Below are 13,316 nucleotides of genomic sequence, written 5' to 3'. Positions count from 1 at the left end.
ACTATGCAAGGCCCGATTTGCCTAATAAGCCAAGTTTTCATGAATTAATATATTTTCTCTAATTTTTTTCTTATGAAAAGATAAAGCTACCCATTTCATTATATATGAGGTCAATTTTTTTTATTGGAGGTAAAATTAACGTAGATATATGACCGAACCTAACCAACCCTACCTAACCTAACCTATCTTTATAGGTTAGGTTGCGTTAGATAGCCGAAAAAGTTAGGTTAGGTTAGGTAAGTTAGGTAATCGAAAAACAATTATTTCATGAAAACTTGGCTTATTAGGCAAATCAGGCCTTGCATTGTAGGCTGAGAAGTGTGTTCTGGCTACTAGGTACGATATATATATATATATATATATTGGTGTATACTGGCAGCAGGTTTTCTTTCAAACATGTTTCATTGAATATGACCGCATATTCTGTATTTATTATTTTCTGGTTTAGGGCTTCTATCCCTCTAACTATTTTCTTAGCATCAGGGCTTAATTGGAATAGGAGTTCTCCAAAACTCATTTTCGTACTTTTAAGGTGAAGAAAAGAAGTGATTTACTATAGAGTGTATTACACTTATTTGTATAATTTACACGACGTTTCGAACCTCCATGGTTCATTCTCAAGTGAACAGATCTTACAATACTAGTTGATTTTATACCCGCATTAGGTCAGGTGATAATACAATGAAGGTGAAAAACATGGGGGGATACATAAGGGATAAACATAGGGGCTGCAGAAGGCGTATTGGCCCATACGAGGCATCTCCTATCTAAACACAAAGATTAATCCAGTGTAATTGGCCTGTTATGTTGGACATTGTCTTCTGTGTTGGCATCGATATGTTCTTGTCTTGTCCTTACTCTCATGGTGGGTAGAGTAAATATTTACTCTACCCACCATGAGAGTAAGGACAAGACAAGAACATATCGATGCCAACACAGAAGACAATGTCCAACATATTGGTAGAGTAAATATTTACTCTACCCACCATGAGAGTAAGGACAAGACAAGAACATATCGATGCCAACACAGAAGACAATGTCCAACATAACAGGCCAATTACACTGGATTAATCTTTGTGTTTAGATAGGAGATGCCTCGTATGGGCCAATACGCCTTCTGCAGCCCCTATGTTTATCCCTTATGTATCCCCCCATGTTTTTCACCTTCATTGTATTATCACCTGACCTAATGCGGGTATAAAATCAACTAGTATTGTAAGATCTGTTCACTTGAGAATGAACCATGGAGGTTCGAAACGTCGTGTAAATTATACAAATAAGTGTAATACACTCTATAGTAAATCACTTCTTTTCTTCACCTTAAAAGTACGAAAATGAGTTTTGGAGAACTCCTATTCCAATTAAGCCCTGATGCTAAGAAAATAGTTAGAGGGATAGAAGCCCTAAACCAGAAAATAATAAATACAGAATATGCGGTCATATTCAATGAAACATATATATATATATATATATATATATATATATATATATATATATATATATATATATATATATATATATACAGATAATTAGTGAAAACAAAAAAAATTTAAATTATTTTACCTTGTACCTAGATCCACCAGGCCTGTTTGGAGCATGTTTAAGTACTTCAGAAATTTGAAAGGTCACGTCTTCCACCTTAACTTGCGGATGTGCGTTGATAGATGATTCTGTAAAATTAACAGTTATTTATATAACAAATTCTGTATAACAATAATATTCTGTAAAATTAAAAGTAATTTACACATCAGATAAAACTCTCCAGAGATGGTGATACACAACATATAAAAGACAAGTTTCAGAACAAGATATGCATTTAGGAATAAGGTTTCGTACATGTAGGTAGCACATGAGAAAAAAAGTGGAAGGTGATCAAGTTTATATTAACATGTTAACGGCTTTATTGAGGCTTTGCAAGAATGAAAAAATATTACTAATATAATCTCACCGACCAATGAATTGTACGTTGTTTAAAAGTCAATTATTTACATTATTATTATTATTTAATACTAATGATATAAAAATGCATTTTGCAATCTACTATTTATGCAAGTATTAACCACAGGATCATGAAATAAACTGCAAAATACTGTAAAGGATAAACCAATTAAGTTTACATTTTCCCATAGCTAAGTCAGTCAGTTCTACAGTACTAGCAGCAGAGAACAATTATGACCAACCTCTATTAAATGAAACAATCTTAAGAGCAAGTGATAGAAATATAATCATTTATACTTAATGTACACTTAATTTGAACTTAAAATTTAAATTTTTTAGTGAATTTTAAATAAAAAAAAAATTATTTAATTTTTTTGTTACTTACTTAAAATAACATTATATAGTTCTTGTTTTTCTAGAAATGCTAATTTCTTCTTTTGTCCTTTTAGGCTGTATAATGACCAAAGGCCGTTTGTTCCTATCTTCATCATTCTTCGAACCGTAGTTGCACAATCAGACCCACGTACACTGGTTAAAAGCAACAACAAAAATGTAGTACACTAGTAATTTTGATATATGTATGTATGTATGTATGTATGTATGTATGTATGTATGTGTGTATGTATGTATGTGTATGTATACATATATATATATATATATATATATATATATATATATATATATATATATATATATATATATATATATATATATATATATACATATCATAACTTATTTATGATAAGGCATCTTATCATAAATAACATCTCAACAAAAATCACATCATTCTAGGAGGTGATTTCAATATTGACCTGGGTCTACAAAATAACCCTCTAGTTGACTATTTCCATATCAGCATGTAATCTATGATAATCCCCACAATCACCAAGCCCAGGCCAAGCACTAGACCAAAGTTCTCAAGTCAAGCCTAGCCTCGGGCCGGGCTTGGGGAGTAGAAGAACTCCCAGACCCCCATCAAGCAGATAAGTGTGTGTTATGAAGAGATACATCTCAACGACTAACAAAATTAGCAAGAGAAATATAGTCGTTGAAATGTAAGCCTCATCCTAACCATACACTCAAGACCTTGAGAAAGCACTCAGGAGAGTGTGAAAGACTCTGTGTTAATATTACATAATTTACAAATACGTAAGTGTTATATTTTATCCTATCCTATATAAACAAGATTATATCATTATTCTTATTATTTAGCAATTTTATCTTTTCTGCATGAACTATCAAAAAATTTTAATTAGAAAATTAGCAAATATCTGTAATATTTAAGAAGATGAAAAATTGAAGGAAACATTACTGTTAAAATACCACTTACAAATTTTGTTCTGAAACTCGATTCCGCTAACTTCCTATTGAGAGCATTAAGATCACCTTCTGCAGCAATAGGATTTGGTATTAGATCTTCTATGATCTTGTCTGTTTCTTTTGTAGTCAAAGTTGCTTTCAATATCTTCACATCACTTTTCAGTTCATTCACTTCAGTGTATATGGCCTGCAACATGTTACCTGGAAATTTATACAGTATATAGAAAGTGTACATGTTATCATATTACATATCTTGAATGTACATTTAAAATAAAAGCATTATAAAGTATATGTTAAAATAACTGACACTGAGAAAGCACCCAAAAAGTAGGCTATGACTGATGTGATAGATAATGGGATAATTTCTTAGTAATTATGAAACTGCTTATATAATTGAAAGCAAATTCAGCAATCTAACCTGCTCAGTTTGCAGTCTACTTGAACATGAAACTTATGCCTATCACCCATAGGGTACATATAGGTTATAGGCTACATAATAAATTAATTAAACTTTCAAAACTTACTCATATTCTGCATCATTTCTTTCAAACTCCCATCGTTCTTGTCTGGTGACTTTGGGTCGAATAAATTCCATGACTTTGGAGTCCTAACGACTGATGTACTTGGCGTGACCAGCTCATTGTCTTTAAGATTGCAAGATTTAGCTATTAAAATCTAACTACTGTACTGTATAATCAACAAATTTCATGAGCTTTTACTACTGCATACTAATATTATAAGTTATACTACATGTCTACATCACATTTAAACTACCCAACATCAGAAAGAGGGTGAGCCAACATCAGAGAGAGGGGGGGGTTATCATGAGAGAGAGGAGGGCCAACATGAGAAGAGAAGAAAAAAGAAAAGAAAGAAATAAATAAAGAAAAAGAAAGAAAAGTAAGCTTGTGATTATAGTAACTGTCAGGGAAACCAAGACACTATTGATTGCCTGCTTGTGTCTTTGTTTCAGTGGATCCTTCATTTGTTCAGTTAGTTCATGTTGTCAGCCCGAAGTGTCAGCAAGATGGACCCTGCTGTCACTTCACGAGGAGCTGTTGAATAGCTGTGTTGCAAATGCCACTTGATGTACAATAACGTAACCATTCGCTGTGGTGTAACTTAGTCTGTGATATTTTTCTTTGTTTTGCAATATTGCGTCATCAGTGGGCACACCTGTGTTCAGGTTAGTTCAGTATGCAGCCTCACAGCAAGGGTTGCTATTTAGCTGTTTGTTATCGTGCCACTGGATTGACATTAACGTAATGTAAACTCGGTAATGTAGTAGTTAGTCTCTTGTTATTAATAAATTGTTATGTTATAGAAAACAGTCTTTGATGTCAACCCTTCAACCATATTATTCCACCATATTTCTGCATATTATTATTAAATGTTGATGTGATCTTGATAAGGCGGCTGTTCTTGGGAATTCGAATTCCAATTCATAGCGCCACATCAAATATAAATATTTGATTGTGAGAACCCGTCGGTTACCCTTTATTAGTTTTAACGTCCTGTTTAACTAGGAGGAGCCAGCGGCCTATTGTGGACAGGTTTTCACCCTTGGTGGTGGAGGCCTGGCGGTTTGCTCCCGCTTTTCCTTTTTCTACTGGACTCATGCTTAACTGCCGTGAGCAGACTTTAAACTTGTAGTCCACCTTTTAAGGGAGGTAGGCGTAGAGAAAAATCTCACAGCTGGCGCCCAACGTGGGGCTATGCAACTTGGGTTCGAGCCCATGAAGAGCAGTCTTATTGATTTTTAAAGTAACATAAGATATCGTTGCAGAATATTGTGGAACAGTATTGTTCGAGGTATGTTTTGTGCACGGTTGTCACACTTAGGTACACACACACACCACACACACACAGTATGAAAGAGGTATTTCATGGTAGATATGGGAAAATCTGTCTGGCTTCTTGTGGCTGCTAGCTTGTGGACATTGACACACTCATTGATGAGGGGTGTCAGCTCAGAAGCAGGTGTCGTGGACACCAAGCCAGCGTGCAACAGTGGTTGCAAGAGTGCACTCAGGATCTGCCTGAGGTGCAAGACACCACCTACCTGAGGGTAGAAGAAGCTTCTAGAAGTGACCTCAAGAGTGAGAGGTCTTATTGGACGACACTGTAGTTGTCAAGGGTGTCATAGGAGTGTAGTTGTTATTTCACAGTAGGATCTTAGTGGGAGGTCGCGCCACCAGAGTAGGATCCGAGTAGACTTCTTTAGAGAAGGGGAGTAATTCATCTGTAGTTAGACAGGTGATGGAATTTCTTGCCAGAGTGGGGACTGTACAACCCCAGGAAGAATTCATGGTAGTCACTAGAGAGGTTGAGCAGAGGCTCCCGTTTGCAGAGGTGACAGCAAGGCCGAGTTCGAGCCTGAAGGTGAGAGCGCAGCAAGTCAGTGCTGGCTCAAGTGCAGATTGCAAGGAGGCAATCTCACACAGGGAAGGGAAGCCAAACCCACCCTAGTGCACTTAACCCGGTGACAAGGTATGAAGGTAAAGATGCCTAGCTTGGCAGTTCTGAGAAAGACGATTCGATGGATGCATACATCGATCGCCTTTTGAAGAAAGGCTGCCAATGCAAGATGGCAAAGGTCATTTTGGGCTGGTGATTTTCCATGGTTCAGATCCCCAGCAGCATAATGATTTTGTTCTTTAAGGATTGCCTTGGTAAAGGGTTATAGTAGATCTGCAGAGGGAATGCTGATCACATTCCAAGTTAGGTCCAGGGAGAAATAGACAAGAGAGAGTTTGACAGATGTCAAAAGTTTCGCTTGAGTCCTTGGTAGAGTAGTGAGACCTAGGTGAAGCAAGGGAGGGACCCCAAGCTCAGTAGGGGAGCATAGGTACTCGTAGAAGAGGGTTTTCTCCCAGATAGTTCAGTCGGTAGAGCAAGACTGGCTGGTGTTGGGCAGTTGGACAGTGAGAGTGATCCTGTCAACTTGTTGCTAGGTCAGGTGGAGGACTGACAGTAAGTCTTTTGTAGGCTGAGGGGAGTGTAGTAGTGCTTCACCGGTAAGGCCACACCAATGTGTTGCTCATGTGTCCAGTATGACACAGACCGAGGATGGAAATGGGAGGTTCAGTGATGGAAATGGTTGCGAGGTGTTGAACCGGCCAGGACCAGAGCTGGAGCCGAACATGTTGCCACTCCAAGGTCGGGTAGCACCACCAGGGTGATCCGGTGGTAGTGCACAGAGACCCTCAGGCCAGGATGTATAGGAAACAGAGTTTCACACTCCACACTTGTTTAGCTAGTACACCTGTTGGGCAGGTGTGTGCAGAAAAACTAGCTGGTGTTTTGAATGTATTTTCCTTGCAGGAAAATATATTCTTTAGTGGGAGGTTGTGTGAGGGATCTAGATCCCTCAGCTAGTTTTCCTAGTTTCTAGATTAGGCTAGTCACTCTAGAAACTGAAGCTTTCAAAATAACATATGCTTGTTGGGTGTTGAATGAAAGCTTATGTTACGAACTATCATCTGAGAGCAGTTAGAAGTCTGTGATTGCTCTGTAGAGAGAATTACAGAGATTTTCCTGTTTCTGTGAAGTAGGATGTGAGTTACTTGGACTAAAACCGTTAGAGGTGGGGGGTGAGTGGGGTGAACGCTGCCTCTCCCCCCCCCACATGGGAGACATCACGCCACTCGTAGGCCTCACCCTCCTTGTGACGTCACAGGACGCCCGAGGGTGATGGAGAGAGGTGATTGGGTCCGGCACGAGGAGCCGTGCTGGCTTCAAGCTGATTGGTCTAGGCAAGGTAAGAAGGTATGGGCATCTTGAGTTTTCCCGCCTGCCAGGGAGGCAGTTTGAATTGGGCGGCCAGCGGAGGAAGTAGTGTTTGGGGGAGGTGGCACGCCGGCCACCTCCACCCCACGTTAATCGCTTCTCTCGTACAAATTACTCATCGAAGACGGCACGCCTGCCATCAGGGGTTGTGTCAAGGCCTAATTAGGTGAATTGGGGCCAAGGATTTACCGAAGGAACAGTAATAAGGCTAGAGAGACAGTTGACTGTGTTCACCAATGGGGCAGCTGGAGCCTCATGGTGTAACAGGTGGGTCGAGTATCCTGTCTAGTGGCAATGGACAATTGGTGTTGGGCAGTGTAAGCGAGTGTGATATTACAGGCCCTTGTTGGACTTTGCATTCCGCCAGGCTGCGTCAGTATGGGGACGCCGCCGGCCATTGTCACCCCAGTGTAGAGCAAGGCAGGCTCTAGTCTGATGGGGTTGTGATTCCCCAGCTGTGTGGGTACTCCTGTGGGCGGCACCCATGTGCGCGCCCGCCAGCGGGGGGAGGCCACCCACCCAGGCCACCCGCCCGGTAAAACACCACCCCCCACCCCGCCCGCCAGCTCAGCCGGTGGGGTGCTATGACGTCATGCGCTACCCGTGGCCACCCCAGGCCACCCACCCGCCTGCCCGCGCGGCGGCCACCCAGGCAGCCCGCGCGCCGGCTACCCCAGGCCACCCAACCCCCCTCTCTCAGCTTGGGAGGGGCGCTGTGGCCACATGCCTTGGCCACATGCCTTGGCCACTTTCCCGGGACAACCTAGGGCCACATCTGATCGACGCATGAGGAGCAAGCCAGCTAAGTGTTGTCAGCTAGTGTAGTAGTGACTTGGGATATGAGGAAAAATAAGGGAAAGAGGGCAGTAGAAAGAAGTAGAAATGAGTACTATTACAGTGTGATAGGTACCGGTGGAGATTCCCGGTACGAGTTATCTCAGAGCCTCGCCAGGCTAGAAAAGCAGCTGAGTGACAGCTGTCAGTGGGATCCAAGTGTTGGATAGGGGCGGTACCTGGAGATAGATATTATACACGGGACCACACTGTATGTTAGTATGTTAGTAGACTGACTAGAGTATGTAACCAGTCAGTGTAGAGATTTACCATATAAGTGATCCAGCCTGTCGATTCTATATAATCGTTCAGGCTGGATTAATGCCATAGAGTACCGTAAAATTATAATCATTAGAGGTAGACAGGGATGTCAGTGAGGACCCCTGAAGTCTGTGTAGTTAGTTGCACATTACTTGGTGATATAATTTTCATTGATTATGTGAATGCCAATTCTATGTGTTCATTTGCATGTTTATGTACTGTGTTGTGTGGTAAGTCAGAAGGTGTGATTACTGACTGATTGCCTAATGATGTCATTAGCATGTGGGGTATGCTGACGGCATCATTGTGTTGCAGGTTTGTGCAGTATTGTTTCAGTTTATACAATATTATTGCCCCAGGAACTGTGTTGAGGGTTTAAGGGACCTCTAGGATTATTCAGGGGAATTCACAGTACTTATTGAGAGCAGGCAATTGATGGGTTAATTGCCTTGCTGAGGCAAGTGTGTGTGTGTTCACAGTAGTCCTTTGCAATCGGGTGCAAGAAGAAAAGAGGGGAGCAGTAATATTAGTATACTTTTGTGTGTTGTACAACCGTGTGTCATTATTGTGTGGGCACAGTAATTAGCGAGTTGCAGTAGCCGCAACCATATGTGGGCAGTGCTGTTATGATGTTGCATGCCATTGTAGTGTGACCTATGTAATGCTGGGGTTACTTTGTTTCTTTAAGTTGTGTTGAGGACTTAAGGATTCAGTGAGTTAATTAAGTAAGGGGTAATTAACTGGATAAGGGGTGCACACTTAGTATTGTGGAGTGAGTGAGGGCTGTTAGGAAAGAACAGTGTTGAGCTTGAGTGAGATACGTCTCGGGAGCAATTAATTGTCCATGTGACAACTAATTGACCACTCTAGCTAATTATGTAATTAGCCTTCTCGTCATGAATTCACGTAATGGGAGAGGATCTGTCAGTGTCTGTCAGTACTTGTGTTAACGTAATATGCTCGAGACTAATTACCTTTCAGGGGTATAGCAATTAGTGGCTCAGGTTAATTAGTGGGGTAATTAACATTGGAGAGCTCCGGTGACTCGGTAAAGCGAGGTCATGGAGCTAGCATAAATCGTTGTATTAATCATATCCTGTCTGAGGACAGTAGATTATTGGCACATCTTGTTAATTAGGGTAATTAACTCCTTTCCCGTGAATTCACAGTGTTTGATGAGACCTGCTTAGGCAGTGCGGAGTGAGACGTATATATGGATGATTAATTATCGGTCCTGGTGACAGTTAATTAATGGCTCAAGTAATTAGTGACTTAATAAGGGTAATTAACACTCACTCTTAATTTTTTGACACAGACTGTGGAGAAGCTACCAAGTTAGGGTAGGCTTAGTTAACGTAACTTAATGGGGATGTAATTAGTGGTCCGTTTGACCTTAATTGAGAATTACTCACTGAATACTTGCAAGGAGTCAAGTGTGGTGTAATATGTTGAGTTATTGTTAACAAGAGAGAGAGACAAGTGTTAAAGATTAACGTAGAGTATCATCATGTTGTTGTCTAGTGGGAGACAATTGTTTGTGATTACCGTAGTACTTTGTTGCTGACTGCTGCGATCAGTCAATTAACATAATTAATCACTTCAGGCAATTTCTTTTGGTTGTCGTCTGGTGACGAGAGTAGAGTCATCTAGGGATCTGTGGAGCTGTGTCCCAGAATCCCGCCTTGCCTGTCTGTGTATCTGGTTACAACAGGGCAACTTCTTATTGGGAGTTGCAAAGAGTGTTCACACGGGGTTGTGATAGGGGGGAGTCACTGTTGGACTCCCGCCTAGTTACGTGGGTCTCTCCTGGGGGGGCGGGAGGACCCCTAAGTTTGTGATTATAGTAGCTGTCAGGGAAACCGAGACACTATTGATTGCCTGCTTGTGTCTTTGTCTTCAGTGGATATCCTTCATTTGTTCAGTTAGTTCATGTTGTCAGCCCGAAGTGTCAGCAAGATGGACCCTGCTGTCACTTCACGAGGGGCTGTTGAATAGCTGTGTTGCAAATGCCACTTGATGTACAATAACGTAACTATTCGCTGTGGTGTAACTTAGACTGTGATATTTTTCTTTGTTTTGCAATATTGCGTCATCAGTGGGCACACCTGTGTTCAGGTTAGTTCAGTATGCAGCCTCACAGCAAGGGTTGCTGTTTAGCTGTTTGTTATCGTGCCACTGGATTGACATTAACGTAATGTAAACTCGGTAATGTAGTAGTTAGTCTCTTGTTATTAATAAATTGTTATGTTATAGAAAACAGTCTTTGATGTCAACCCTTCAACCATATTATTCCACCATATTTCTGCATATTATTATTAAATGTTGATGTGATCTTGATAAGGCGGCTGTTCTTGGGAATTCGAATTCCAATTCATAGCGCCACATCAAATATAAATATTTGATTGTGAGAACCCGTCGGTTACCCTTTATTAGTTTTAACGTCCTGTTTAACTAGGAGGAGCCAGCGGCCTATTGTGGACAGGTTTTCACCCTTGGTGGTGGAGGCCTGGCGGTTTGCTCCCTCTTTTCCTTTTTCTACTGGACTCATGCTTAACTGCCGTGAGCAGACTTTAAACTTGTAGTCCACCTCTTAAGGGAGGTAGGCGTAGAGAAAAATCTCACATTGTGAGCTTTGCAAAGCATCGGAGTTGCGTGTTGTGAGCGTTTCAATAAAAGAATGGGTCGTTGTGAGAGTTGCAACACATGAATGATGAGATATTGTTGCAACACAGAAGTATTGTGTGTTGCAACTCTGGACTAACATACTTGTTGTGAATTTTGCAACATAAAAATACCATACCGTGAGTGATGCATCACGTTATTTCTGTGTTGCAATGCTACACTCACTCACCATGTATTATCCCTGTGTTGCAATGCTGTAACTCTCACATCACAAACCACATTATTTCTGTGTTGCAACTCTCGCAAAACGTTATACATGTACGTTGAACGCAACATACACAAGACGTTATTCTTTTCTGCTGCAACATTTACAAGACGTTATTCCTGCATTTACAACGTTGTAACACTCTCAACACATTTTAACTGAGTTGAAGCTTTCATAACACTTTATTTCTTCGTTTGATTATTCACAATATTATTGTTCTGTGGTGCAAAACTCACAACATACCACTCCTGAGATGCAACACGCACAACGGATTATTTGTGCGGTGCAACTCTCACAACACGCTAGTCTTGTGTTGCAATGATGTAACACAACACTACCAATCTATAATTTATGCGTGCAACACTTACAGAACATCTTTTCTGTGTTGCAGTACTCACAAAATGGCATTTATGTGTTGTAACACTCACAACACGTTATTCCTGTGTTGCATCGCTGCATCACTCACAACATGTTATTGCTGTGTTTCAACACTCATAAGACGTTAGCAATGTGATGCAACACTCAACTCGTTTTACCATCAAGCGTTAAACGTTGTATTCTTGCACCATATAAATTGTTCATTGTTAATATGTAAATTACATATTGTATTAGATTGAAAAGTTATATAAAAGGTGATGGAAAAATTACTAAGTTATAAATTGATAAACAAAAACAGAGTTATAAATAAATATATAAATAGAAAATAGTTAAACAAATATAATGGAAAAGACTAAATATATTATATGCAAATGAATAGTTATTAGAGACGATTAAGTGTACAAATACAGGTGATTAAGTATCTAAAAAATGTGTGAATATCGCATCTCGCACCTCGCATCAGAAGAGGTTTGTGTTTGAGACACAAACCAGGGTTTTACACAACTCCTCCATGCACTCGAGCTATGTCAATATGTCTTCGCCTTTACGTCATTACACACAGAAATCACAATAGCGTGATGCATCAGATGAAACAATCCACAAGGGCTGTGACGAGGATTCGTAGCTTCGTCCGACATCATCACAGATGCTGCCTTAATCGACTGAGCTACGACATGGTCAAAAGAGTTGAAACCAGAAGTTGAACCAAACTTACTTGGATCCAGCAACCTCTCCGAGACACAAACCAGGGTTTTAAACAACTCCCATGCACTCGAGCTGTGTCTATAGGCTGCTTTAATTTGTCGACCTTACTTCATTACAAACAGAAATCACAATAGCAAGATGCATCAAATGAACAAAATCCACAAGAGCTTTGACAAGGATTCGAACCTACGCCCAAGATCATTCCAAACGCAACCTTATTCGACTGAGCAACAACATGGTCAAAAGCGTTGAAATCAGAAGTTGTACCAAACTTACTTGGATCCTGCAGCCTCTCCGAGACACAAACCAGGGTTTTACACAACTCCCCCAAGCACTCGTGCTATGTCAATAGGCCTTTCTACCTCTTCGCTCTTACTTCATTACACACAGAGGGGCCTCGTTGCCTGGTGGATAGCGCGCAGGACTCGTAATTCTGTGGCGCGTGTTTGATTCCCGGACGAGGCAGAAACAAATGGGGCAAAGTTTCTTTCACCCTGAATGGCCCTGTTACCTAGCAGTAAATAGGTACCTGGGAGTTAGTCAGCTGTCACGGGCTGCTTCCTGGGTTGTGTATGTTTGGTGTGTGGGAAAAAAAAGCAGTTAGTAAACAGTTGATTGAAAGTTGAGTGGTGGGCCGAAAGAGCAAAGCTCAACCCCCGCTAAACACAACTAAGTGAACACAAGTAGGTGAATACAGAATTCACAGTAGCATGATGCATCAAATGAAAAAATCCACAAGGGCCATGACGAGGATTCGAACCTACGTCCGAGATCATCCCAGATGCTGCCTTAATCAACTGAGATACGACATGGTCAAAAGAATTGAAACCAGACGTTGTACCAAACTTTCTTGGATCCTGCAGCCTCTCCGTGACACAAACAAGGGTTTTACACAACTCCCCAATGCACTCGAGCTGTCAATAAGCTGTTCTACTTTTTCGCCCTAACTTCATTACACACAGAAATCACAATAGTGTGCTGCATCAAATGAACAAATCCACAAAAGCCGTGACGAAGATTCGAACCTACGTCCGAGATCATCTCAGATGCTGCCTTAATCGACTGAGCTACGACATGGTGAAAAGAGTTGAAACCAGAAGTTTTACCAAACTTACTTGGATCCTGCTGCCTCTGTGAGAAACAAACCAGGGTTTTACACAACTCCCCCATGCACTCGAGTTATGTCAATAGGCTGTTCTACCTC

General features: G+C 40.8%; 1 protein-coding gene and 1 long non-coding RNA gene across 2 annotated transcripts in view; one reads left to right on the top strand and one right to left on the bottom strand.

The window, feature by feature from the left end:
• LOC123750943 (uncharacterized) overlaps positions 1–2,441 on the bottom strand; it is a 4,015-nt gene extending 1,574 nt beyond the window's left edge. The window contains exons 1-2 of the long non-coding RNA XR_006772053.2: positions 2,324–2,441; positions 1,564–1,670 (exon numbers count right to left, since the gene is read on the bottom strand). This is a non-coding gene — a long non-coding RNA (uncharacterized lncRNA). The remainder of the gene's footprint in view (positions 1–1,563; positions 1,671–2,323) is intronic.
• The window catches only part of LOC138365565 (tripartite motif-containing protein 59-like), a 597,995-nt gene that overhangs the window by 207,131 nt on the left and 377,548 nt on the right, over positions 1–13,316 (top strand). The window lies entirely within an intron of this gene.

The sequence above is a fragment of the Procambarus clarkii genome, chromosome 17, assembly GCF_040958095.1.
Source record: "Procambarus clarkii isolate CNS0578487 chromosome 17, FALCON_Pclarkii_2.0, whole genome shotgun sequence".
Lineage (NCBI taxonomy): Eukaryota > Metazoa > Arthropoda > Malacostraca > Decapoda > Cambaridae > Procambarus > Procambarus clarkii.
Note: the sequence above shows the minus strand (reverse complement) of the source record. Positions and strands in the feature narration are given on the sequence as shown.